This window comes from Rattus norvegicus, chromosome 7, assembly GCF_036323735.1.
Source record: "Rattus norvegicus strain BN/NHsdMcwi chromosome 7, GRCr8, whole genome shotgun sequence".
NCBI classification, from domain to species: Eukaryota; Metazoa; Chordata; class Mammalia; order Rodentia; family Muridae; genus Rattus; species Rattus norvegicus.
The window spans coordinates 126608451-126619636 of NC_086025.1; the positions used below are offsets into that span (position 1 = coordinate 126608451).

Here is an 11186-nt window from a genome sequence, read left to right on the forward strand (position 1 = left end):
GGCCCAAAGAGGAAGTCGATTAGGAAGGTTTGGTGCCGGTAGAAGAGGTGAAATTATTTGCTGTCTCCTGTTCTGTCTTAAGTATATTTTAAACTCCTCTCGCTACTGTCTCAGTGTTTTTGTTATAAACCGCTCTTCACGGTCCTTCAAAAGGTAGAGTGGAGTAATCTGCATAAAAGGCGGCGACATGTCAGAAAGACATCCAATGGCCTGAATGTATAATTATGATAGGTCTCCAAAGGGAAAAAAAAGGGAAGAAACCCTGAAACATTAGCTACTTACAATGTCTTGCCAGATAACCTTTCCCCCTTCCTTGGGGAAACCCAATGACACACAATGTTTAAGGCTCTTTTATTAAGTTCAGAGTGTTTGCTCAGGGCAAATGGTATCCTAGAAAACTCGGGTCACAACACACGAAGTGGTGGCTACTCTATATTGGCCCCTTTTTATTTTTTAAGGCAACACAAATGGCGGAGAAGGTGGTTATAAAAAACATCACAGGAAACCAAATAGCCTTTATTTAAATTAAAAGCAACCACAGCCTGATTCTTGGAGCACAGTAGGAAATGCTTTTGGCATGCAGCTGCTTCGCCGGGCCAATCTTACGTGTAATTGGAAACATTTCAAACAGAATTGTTACTAAGGTCACAGAGCTCACATTAATTGTGAGCTGTGGGCTCAGTACCTCCATAAAAGAGGAGGACTCAAGGCACTGGGTGGGTGGGGGAGCATCTCAAGGTAGAATGTCACCCTTGACCAACATGTCTCTTTCCAAAGGCCTACTGAGAACAGGAGATCAGAGCAAAGCTGGCAGAAACTGTAAATCCACAAGCAGGACGGGGCACCAAGACATATGAAAAAACACGGCCCTAACTTGTTTTCTTTCTTTTTTTTTTTTTTTTTTTGGTTCTTTTTTTTCCGGAGCTGGGGACCGAACCCAGGGCCTTGCGCTTCCTAGGTAAGCGCTCCACCACTGAGCTAAATCCCCAGCCCCCTAACTTGTTTTCTGAAGAGTATGTAACGTGGAGCTAGAAATGAACCGATCATTCCAGTCTCCTGGGGGGGAAAATGCAACGTCAGCTTAACTAGCCAGTTGATTTAACATCTTTTTGTTTTTTAGAACAAAACTTGGGGAGAGGAGTTAAATAAAAGTGACTGGCAGCTGTTGGCTCGTTTGCCGTTCTCCCTTTTCAAATGTTTACACCGGTTTCTGCCTATCTGGTGTTTTAATTTATAGGCAAATGGCCACGGAAGGTGGTACTGTCTTTGTGTTCTCAAAGAAGTCCCTTCAGATGTGACCATAAGTTTGTGGTTTAAACAGACAGACACAGGAGGAATTATCGAACCGTCTGAGAAAGAAGCCTGTCCTCAATCCCCGCATCCCACCCCCACCCCCACCCCCCTCAGCATCCCACCCTCCGTCCGGTAACTGGAAACAGCCCGTGCCCGTGGACCAGCCGCTCAGGAATAGCTCGTGGAAAAATCGTGTCATTTTGGCACAGAGAGAGGGATCTGATTATTCTGTCGTATCTTTGTGCCAGAAGCGTCATGACATCAGCATGCTCCGAGCTGTAAAGTAAGTCTCTTTCCACAGCCTTCTTCCGGAGAGAGGGTCAGGGGAAACAGGCTTGCAAGGGTTCCTGGTTGCTATTGGTCAGCCAGTTCCGCTGCTCCTGGATGTTCACTCACCAGCCCACAGCAGGGGCCGATCCCCTCCAACGCCCCCACCCCCACCCCCACGCCCCTGCTTCTGCTCAGCACCACTATAAACAAGGAGGTTTGTTGGTTACTAGGGTGCTGAGGGATGACTTACGCATATATCCAAAGGGAGGAGTCTAGAAGGACAGAGCTGCTCTGCTACCCTCAGGCAATCCTGGTCCCTGACACACTGTTGGAGGCGCTGGTTCCATTTGCGGCTGAGGCTTGTAGGCACAGAACTGAAGCAGTGCTCGGCTTGACCTCCAGATAACTCGGCTTTCCTCCCCAAATCATTTGTTCATACCCATTTTCTAAAAGCATTACTGTGCAACTCTACAATTCTCTACTCAATAGTCAGGAGAAAACTAAGTAAGGGCCCCTCAGGTTACCCACCAGGAAACACCTCGTTCCTTTCCCTTATTCCTCCGCACTGTAAACATTGTATACCTAGATTTATACAGTTTCAATATTCTCACAGGAGTAAGAGGTGCATGAAGAACACTGCTTTACATAACATGGAGAAAACACAGACCTGTTTTCCTGGGGGTGGGGGGAGTCTATGTTGGTCAAATGTCATAAACGTTTTCTAGACACCCATGAGAGCCATTTTGAGTATGTTTGTGTGTGTGTGTGGGTGGGGGGGGGGTTGTATGTGTGTGCAGGTCTTTGCATGGAGGTCAGAGGTTGATGTCCAGCATTTTCCTCAATGTCTCTCCACCTTATTTTTGTTTAGACAAAGTCTCTCACTGAACCTAGAACTTGCTGATGGTTTAGGTTGGCTGGGAGTGCCCAGGTTCCTCCTTGCCCTGCTCTCCTGGTGCTGATTATAAGCCCGGGTAACCACGCCCAACTTTGTGCACAGGTCCTGGGGATCTGAACTGAGGCCTTCATACTTGCTGAACTTTACCAACTGAGCCATCTCTCCAGAACCCCATTTTGCCTTTTGAAATTCTACTTATTTAACATGGAAGCTTTATCCACTATAAGCCACTTTGTTTAGGGAATTGAATGCTGTAATTTAAAAACCAGCAAACATAACCTTGATCAGATGATTCAAAAACATAGGGTAGGGGATTCTAAGAGCTGCTTGATGGTAAATAGTCTTTTAAAGAGTTTCTATTTCTCTAGAATTAGGAATATCACTGGGGCGTGGCTCGTCCATGGAGACCAGCATGTGTCCCAGGTTAGCTCACTGGTACTGCAAAGACATCACTTTACAGAACTTAACCTTTTTGTGCTCTACTGACAAGTTCCCGTGGACCTTAAAGAGATTATCTAATCATGATATTTCAGAAACTTATGTCCCAGCTTACTTTTGGAAACCCTAAGGAAACTGTAAAATTTAACATCATTTATTTATTTATTTATTTATTTATTTATTTATTTTTATTTTATTAACTTGAGTATTTCTTATATACATTTCGAGTGTTATTCCCTTTCCCAGTTTCTGGGCAAACATCCCCCTAATCCCTCCCCCTCCCCTTCTTTATGAGTGTTCCCCTCCCCATCCTCCCCCCATTGCTGCCCTCCCCCCAACAATCTAGTTCACTGGGGGTTCAGTCTTAGCAGGCCCCAGGGCTTCCCCTTCCACTGGTGCTCTTACTAGGATATTCATTGCTACCTATGAGGTTAACATCGTTTTTTAAGGTCAACTCTATCATATCCCAGCTGTCAACAACAACCTTTCCTCCTCCCCGCCATCCAGCTTGTAGTAGGTGTTTCTTTCATAACCCAAGCTGACTCATTACAACAAAAAATGGACCCATGGGCTTTGATACATATACATATACATATACATATACATATACATATACATATACATACACATACACATACACATACACATACATATGCATACATATACATATGCATACATATACATACATACATAAACATATACATACACATATATGTATATATATGTATATATATGTATTTATATATATATACATATATATATATAATAGTCAACCTTTCATGCTTCATTGGGCGTTACCAGCAGAACTGATTGAATCTGTCACATAGCAGTTTTCTCTTCAAAAGAGTTTATGAATCAACAGGCTCACTCAGTGTAACCCTCTAACTAGTACCAAACTAAGAATAAAGAAAAAAAATTAAATTACTAACCTCATTCACTCACACCAGGCCATCCATCTTTGGACATCATTCTGCACCCCGCCCCCCCTTCCTTTCTAGGGCTTTGTTTAGAAGCATGGAGATTCAGTCTCGGGCCATAATCATTATTTTGACTTATCAGTACGTGGACTACCTCTTAACTGAGGGGAATGTCCACTTATTTCTAGTGCCTTTTCTGTAGCCCTTGCATCCTTAACCTTTAAATGTTTTGTTTAAACATTTCTGGAAGCGCTTATAAAATACCTCCTTCTGTGTTTCCCGACTCCCCAGTTGATGGCATTTAGGACCCTCTGGTACCAGCAGGTGTTGTATTTTGCTTTCTTCAGACTCCAGCTGGTTACAATGATAGATTCTTGTCCCAGCCACCTAGGCTAGGACCACATTGGAGCAAAAATGAACCCAGCTCCAACAGACAGCAAGATAAATGGCTGCTGTTTTAAGTTTTAAATCCCCTGGTGGGAGTAAATATTGTTCTAGGGGAAAAGGCTTGACAAACATTGCGTCATCCTCACGGAGCTGTCTTGATTAAAACAGAATTTTTAGATTAGGTTGGTCCTAATCTAAATGTGTATCTATCTTGCTGTCAGGGTTTTTGCCCCACCCCCAACCCCCTTTTCCACTCTAAAAACACGGACATATTGTTGGGGATGGTCAAACAGGGCTGACACCTCCCTCTCAAGGGGCTCGGTCCCACTCTTGGTAATAGAAGGCCTCTGAACACTGACACTTTACTGAGGATAATGGCGACTGCAAAGGCTTAGTCAGAAAAAGGCCAGTTGTCACCTAAGTGACAGGCAACAGCTGAGCTCACACATCTGGAGCTAGAGGAGGGCAAACCTTAGCAGCCCTCACTCTGTCTACACCTTGGGACTGTCTGAAAAGACAAGATGAAGTTTCTTTACTCCAGAAGTACATTAAAAATATCTGATGGTGAACCATGTTAATTATATAACATCAGCGCAGACACTGCCTTCCCAAAGCGCTGATTAAAACCAGGCGGCAGACAGAACAGTTCAGGGACAGATAGGAGATACAATTTCATCAAGTATAATTTGTCACTCATAAAACCTACCCTAAAAGCCACAAATGCAGCTTTTTTTTTTTTTTTTTTTTTTTTTTTTTTTAACAGCACAAGTGCACTTGGGTTCCACCAGCGATTTTTACATATGCTCCTCTAGGCCGGTTCGCGGTGCGTTCTTCTCCTTGATCCTGGCTGCAGTTCTGCCGCTGACACGTTTTAAAACCAGGAACCAAGTGCGTCAGGCTTAAGAATCTGAGTCCTCCAGGGGCGGGCTGGAACTCAAAGCGGTGCCAGCCGTCCCCGCGACCTCCCGGGTACACCCCCCAGTCTTCAGTCTCCTGAACGCAATCTGTGGACAATTTTCCCAAAGTCCCAAAAATAACACGGCCCTGCCAATAGTCGTTGGCGATGCCGTTTGTTTTTCTTAGAGGGCAATGAAAACTCAACAGCTTTCTGCTGCATCCCGAATCCCGCTCCTGCTAATTATTAACAGACCTAGTTTCTTCAACTTTTTCTGCCAGAAGGGAGGACGCCGCGGCTCCCCTTCTCTCCCACGGGCGAGCTGCGTGCAGAGCAAGGGTCTCCACCGAGGGCAGGCTGCGGCTGCCTCGCCTGGGCAGGCGGCCCTTCTCGGGCGCTCTAAGGGCCGAGCCTCCCCGCCGACGCCAGTAGGTGACAGGCGATCCTCAGCCACTCACCCTCGCCTCCCGGATCTCTCGTGGCGGGGCTCCAGGCCAGGCAGCTGGCCTCGGCGCAGGGGGGAGCCGGCGCGACCTGGCTGCCACGCAGCACGAGGGGGCCGTGCGCCCAGCCTCTGCGCAGCCACAGCCCAGCAACCCTTCCCGTGCGGTCCCCGCGCTCCCAAACCACCGGACGTCCCACCCCGCGCCGTGACAACGCGGCCGGAGCCGCGGCGCCCCTCACCCCGAGCCACTCACCCCACGCGCGAGCAGCGGCCGCGCGGTCCTCGTCGGCGGCGCTGAGAGCTGCGGTCCTCCGCGTCAGGCGCGCTCCCGCGTGCGCAGCCCCGGGAGCGTCGCAGCCCGGCCCGTAGCGCTGCGGCCGCGCGGTCCAGGTCAGCGCAGGCGGCGCGGGGCTGGCATGGTGGTGGCGGCTCCCGGGCCGCTGCTCGGCTGCAGGCGGAGTGCGCGCTCCAGTCCGGGCCGCTGCAGAGCACCCGCCCCCGGCCGCCGCGCGGGCGCCAGCGAAATCCCGGAGCGCGGACGCCGGGGATCCAGGCTGCTCTGCGCGCCCACGCTCACAGTGCGGGGCCGCGATCCCTCCCGCGAGGCAGATCCCTCCCGCTGGGATCTGCAGGCCCCCGAGTCTCCGCCCCGCCCCGCCCCCGATTCTGTGCCCTTTTTAATGCTGTTGCCCAGGTTCAGCCAATAATTCAGATGGACTGATTGCGAGATAGGAAGAGTGAAGGGGAGGAAAAGGCGAACCCAATTTCCTCTGATCAAACAGTTTGACGGGGTCCCTATTAGGGTTCTCTTTCCTTCGGGGGCGTGTACAGAGGGCACTAGTTAATTAAACTCCTGATTCCTTCCGGAGCTCTCGCCCCTGGTAAACCCACCTGGACTCGATCCTATCTTGCTTGTGTAACGCTCCACAGACAAGAGGATGAGAATTCAGATCAGGAAGGCCAAACTGATCGTCTCAAGGAAAAAGCCTGGGTGCTACAACCGAGGACCCCAGGGGAACGCGGTGTTTGGGGCCAGGACCGAGTTAGCAGGGAGCACCAGATGCAGGCTCCAAAGCCTTCATTCCATCACGGAGATAATTTTTTCATTGACCAAGCCACTCTCCGCGTTTTCTCTGTGCCCGGTTCCCAGGGTTGGGCTGGGCTGTCAGGCTCAGTCGCCCACGTTCAACAGGGACTCTGCCTGTTTGAAAGTTCTGCCCTGACATTTGCGGGGCCCCTTAAATCTCAGAGCCCCTTACCTTCTTTACTCCCGGATCTGTGGACTCACATTATGGGCACTATGATCCCAGATCTCAGAGGGCAGAGCCCACTGCAGCTGGTAATGCCAACGAGACAGCTCTGCCTACAAAGCTGGACCTTTGTGGACCTCTCCATGCCTTCTAAACCTTCCAAGATGCCGAGAGTAGCGTCCTCCAGGAAGAGAAGGCTTTGAGTGTTCCGAGTTGTGAGGTTGATTGATAGATTTGTGTCTCTTTGAGGATAACCAAAACTGACCGACCACTTTAGGACTTTCTCTGGTAGCAAGTATGTTCCATTTCTTTGGTGGCGAAGCAAAGGGAGCCTTGCTAAAAATGGAGCCAATGATTACGAAGCTGTGAAGCGATAATAACTAAAGGCGAAGGAAGAGTGGTAGCTCCAGAGCTAGGGCCTGTTTTCCTCATCTCTTCCTGGGGTTCAGAACTCCTCAGTCTGTTAACACTCTGGATGCTACTGATAGACATAGGCTGCTGCTATTGAAATCCTTTCCCTTGTGACCCAAGCCTTCTCGCTCCTCAGCACTTCCTTGGCGGCGGCCTTTAAAGTTGTATCTCTTCATCTCGAACACATACTTCTTTTAAGCTGTAAGCACGGCGCTACTAACTAACCTTTCTGCCCAAGAAAACCCTCAAAAAATGACTCATTTCATGTCTAGACATAGTGGAAAATGAGTACTTTTTAAGGGCCAATATACTGTCTTGTATTTCTATCTATTTTCTCCCTTAAAGCTTCAAAGTAAATTGGGGTTTCAAAAATTAAAAATTGAGCAACGTAGTGGATGTATCAGGGGAGGATGGGTTGGAGGATGGTGTCAGTTATTTCCTCTGGGCTGGTCCTCCAAGCTCTTCCCTTCTGCAGCAGAGTTGAATGGGAGAAGCTAGAGAAAAGGGTATACTGTATAGCTTGCCCTCGGACCCCCCTATTAAATGGAGAGAGAGTTAATATGTTATAGTATGACATGAATATGGTAGCAGAGGGTTTACAGTTATGTCACAGAAACTTTCCTTAAAGCTGAGCATTTATTATATGTGGTGCAAACAAAGTGAGCACTTTCCCCTCAAGAAGCGTGACCTCTGTGCTGGAAACAAATGTACTAGAAACAATGTACTAGAAACGAACATCTTTGTAGCAAATACTTTCTTTTCACACCAAGATGCTCAAGAAATTACTCCGGCAGTTCAAGGGATGGTCTGAGATTAGAGTGAACTGATTTTTACATCCCAAGCCCTATCATTTACCGAATGGAGCTTAAAGTGGTGTCATTAGCATCGCTCACCCTCAGTTCCTCCTTGGTAATGAGGTTGATACCCAAGACAGAGAACTATTGGATTCCTGGGCTACTAGCCTGAAGATTTTATGGACGACATCTTTACTCACCCACCTTCCCTTACTCCACCTCCATGTAAAACCCCACAAATTAGGAAAAAGGCACCCTCCTGTCAGTATTAGGGATTGAACATAGGGCCTCATGCTTTCTAGGCAAGGGCTATACTACTGAGCAAAACTTTTGTGTCAGCATCTTACAAGGTTGCACAGGCTGGCTTTGAAGAATTTGAGTTCATCTCTCAGCCTCCTGAGTTACTATGGGTACAGGCACACGCCACCATGCCTGGCATCGGAAAAGTGGGAGAGCATTTGAAGTTTAGTGTATTAGGACTGTACAGATGGCTCTGCAGTCAAGAGTGTTTATTGCTCTTTCAGTAATTGGAGTTCGGTACCCAGTATCTACATCGGGTGACTCACAACCACCTCTATCTCCAAATGTAGGAGGTCCAATGTCTGCCCTCTTCTGGCCTTCATGGGCACCCATACCCATATCATATTCACTCCTATAGACATAGAAACACACATAAATAAATAAATAAATAAATAAATAAAAGAATAAATAAATAAAATACATCTTAGCTCTCTGCCCCTTCTCTCTCTCTCTCTGACTCTCTTCTCTCCTGACCCCTTTCTTCCTCTCCTCCCTCTCTCCACATGTTCCTGGAAGGCCTTTCCTCTTCTCTTTCTCTCCCTCTCCCTCTCTCTGTCCCTCTCTGTCCCCTCTCTCTGCCTCTACTCCCTTCTCAACTCCCCTTCCCATGCCCTAAATTAGCTCCATTCTATATTAGACCCCATCCTGTGGCTGATACCTCAGGGGGAAGGGATGCCTCAACATGGGCCCACCGAGGCACCCCTCTCACTTCACCGTACTGTACTCTGTAAGACATATCCTCAGCGTTTTAGAAAAACACAACATACATTTGATGGTCCTCGTGAATATTGCCGTGGACCTTAATGTACAAAACATCCTGCAGCGCAGTTCCTTTGGCACACACCTACCATGGAGCAGGTAGTTCAGACTTCTGAGGTTCGCTTTTAGATATGCTGCCAACCATCTCCACTGCCAGCACACCATTTATACCCCACCTTTACATTTTACCCTAGCAGCAACACGTGAGGGTTCTGACCTCTACATCTTCACCCTCACTGCCTTTCTTGTGTGTTTACTTTTTTTTTCTCTTTTCTCTTTTTCGGAGCTGGGGACTGAACCCAGGGCCTTGTGCTTGCTAGGCAAGCGCTCTACCACTGAGCTAAATCCCCAACCCCTGTTTACTGTCTTCTTAATAGGCTGCTTGGTTTTCAAAGTCCCTGTTACTTCTGTTTGGGATTTGTGCTTCTTTTCTTGTCTACTCATATTTTTTAAAGACAGGGCTTTGCTCTGAACTGGCTCTTTCAGGATGGGTAGAAGCTTACCCTACAAAGAAGGAGACTGCCAATGTAGGGGCAAAGAAGCTTCTGGAAGACATACCCAGGCCGCCTGCTCACAGAAGGTGAGAAACTCTTCAACAAGGCTGGAAAGGCAGCTCAGGGACTGTGGTGCTCAGTCCTGGTTGTCAACTTGATTGGATCTAGAATCACCTGGAAGACAAGAGTCTGGTGGTGGCGAGTGGTGAGAGTTTCTGGATTGAGTTAGTTGAGGTAGGAGGATCCACCCTAAATGTTGGCAGTGCCGTTCCCTTAACTGGGGTCAGCAAATGAACGAAAAGGACGAAGGGAGCTGAGCACCAGTGTTCGTCTCTCCTCTCCACTGCCTGACTGGAGATACAGTAGGGGGCAGTTGTTCCACGTTCCTGTCCCCGTGACTTCCTCATCGTGATGGACTGTACCCCTCAAACTGTGAGCCATAAGTAAACCTCCCAACATTGGCTGGGTACCCCGTCGAAGCAGCGAGAAGTGCAAGGCAGAGATGGAACCCCCGTTAGTATGGGTAGGGCCCTGGCTTTGATGCAGAGCCCCACGAAGTGCAAAGCAACCGTCTTTACCCTCTAAGCTCAGTGTGAGAGAGGAACTGGAAAAAAAAAAAATCAAGTTCTCACGAGTGACATCATGCGACTGCCCATGCTTCCCTCAGTTCTGTTCGCGTTTCAGAAAAGCGCTGGATGTCTTTGCTATTGGGGAGTACGGGCAGTTCAGAGCGAGCCCAACTTTCCTCTGAAGTTCCCTTGTGGATGGTCATGTTGACGGTAATCTTGCCCCCGATTGTTCCTGGGGGTTATTAGTTCATGCTGAGCACCTCCGTGGCTTGTAAAAGCCCCCGAGGTCATTTGTTGTGAGTCCCCTACAGACAGGAGACAGGCATGGCCTTGGTGTTCTGTTTTGTCAGAAAGCTCAGCATAACTAGGCACAGTACCGGAGACGGCCTGGCTTCAGGTCCCAGCTCTGCTGCTGCCTGCTATGCCAGCTTGGTGAGTTATTTTCTCTGCTTCAGTTTGCCGTACATTGTAACAGATATGGCTACTGCTAACACCCTAAAGCAGTTACTGTGCAGATTAAATGAGTTTAATGTACACAAATTCTTCAAAGTGGCGTTGTGTGTGTTAGCAATAATTTATTATTGTTGTTGTTATTTTACCAAAGAAGCATTGTGTGAGTCCTATAATTTACACATTTTTTTTAGAACATTTGAGATTATTTTTCTCATTAAAAAAAAATATACACCAGTATGGACTGGAGAGATGGCTCAGCAGTTAAGAACACTTGCTGTTCCTGCAAAGGACCTGGGTTTAGATCCCAGCACCCCTGTCACGACCATTTGTAACTCCATTCCCGTGGATATGATACCCTCTTCTGGCCCTCGTAGGCACTGCACACACACTGTGCACACACATACATGCAAAGAAATACTCATACACATAAAAAAAAAGAACTAAATAAATCTTTAATTAAAAAGTTACGGGGCTGGGGATTTAGCTCAGTGGTAGAGCGCTTACCTAGGAAGCGCAAGGCCCTGGGTTCGGTCCCCAGCTCCGAAAAAAAGAACCAAAAAAAAAAAAAAAAGTTACTAACACTGAAACACGCAGATCTTAACTATATGAAATCTAA

At 47.7% G+C, this 11186-nt stretch overlaps 1 protein-coding gene across 3 annotated transcripts in view; it reads right to left on the bottom strand.

The window, feature by feature from the left end:
- Window positions 1-6131, bottom strand: part of Prickle1 (prickle planar cell polarity protein 1) — a 95995-nt gene extending 89864 nt beyond the window's left edge. For 2 of the 3 annotated variants that reach the window (XM_063263654.1, XM_063263655.1), the window contains exon 1: window positions 5794-6020. The gene's annotated coding sequence lies outside the window, so the exon portion shown is untranslated. Of the gene's footprint in view, window positions 1-5793 lie in introns of all 3 variants that reach the window. The other variant, XM_006242213.5, reaches the window with a different exon arrangement.
- Between the last annotated feature and the right edge of the window lie 5055 nt (window positions 6132-11186).